Source organism: Bison bison, unplaced genomic scaffold (assembly GCF_000754665.1).
Source record: "Bison bison bison isolate TAMUID 2011002044 unplaced genomic scaffold, Bison_UMD1.0 scf7180017864349, whole genome shotgun sequence".
Lineage (NCBI taxonomy): Eukaryota > Metazoa > Chordata > Mammalia > Artiodactyla > Bovidae > Bison > Bison bison.
This window is the reverse complement of record NW_011494921.1, coordinates 6,319,313-6,320,047: the sequence shown is the minus strand read 5'-3', so window position 1 is coordinate 6,320,047 and position 735 is coordinate 6,319,313. Positions and strand designations below refer to the sequence as shown.

Below are 735 nucleotides of genomic sequence, written 5' to 3'. Positions count from 1 at the left end.
AGTTTCAGCTTTAGCATCATTCCTTCCAAAGAAATCCCAGGGCTAATCTCCTTCAGAATGGACTGGTTGGATCTCCTTGCAGTCCAAGGGACTCTCAAGAGTCTTCTCCAACACCACACTTCAAAAGCATCAATTCTTTGGCACTCAGCTTTCTTCACAGTCCAACTCTCACATCCATACACGACCACTGGAAAAACCATAGCCTTGACTAGCCAGACCTTTGTTGGCAAAGTAATGTCTCTGCTTTTCAATATACTATCTAACTTGGTCATAACTTTTCTTCCAAGGAGTAAGCGTCTTTTAAATTTTATGGCTGCAGTCACCATCTGCAGTCATTTTGGAGCCCCCAAAAATAAATTCTGACACTGTTTCCACTGTTTCCCCATCTATTTCCCATGAAGTGATGGGACCAGATGCCATGATCTTCGTTTTCTGAATGTTGAGCTGTAAGCCAACTTTTTCACTCTCTTTTTTCACTTTCATCAAGAGGCTTTTGAGTTCCTTTTCACTTTCTGCCATAAGGGTAGTGTCATCTGCCTATCTGAGGTGATTGATACTTCTCCCGGCAATCTTGCTTCTTCCAGCCCAGCATTTCTCATGATGTACTCTGCAGAGAAGTTAAATAAGCAGGGTGACAATATACAGCCTTGACGAACTCCTTTTCCTATTTGGAACCAGTCTGTTGTTCCATGTCCAGTTCTAACTGTTGCTTCCTGACCTGCATACAAATTTCTC

The 735-nt window shown here is 42.4% G+C and overlaps 1 protein-coding gene across 1 annotated transcript in view; it reads right to left on the bottom strand.

Moving 5' to 3' along the window:
• Nucleotides 1–735, bottom strand: part of TXNL1 (thioredoxin-like 1) — a 33,973-nt gene that overhangs the window by 17,697 nt on the left and 15,541 nt on the right. The gene's annotated exons all lie outside the window — the stretch shown is intronic.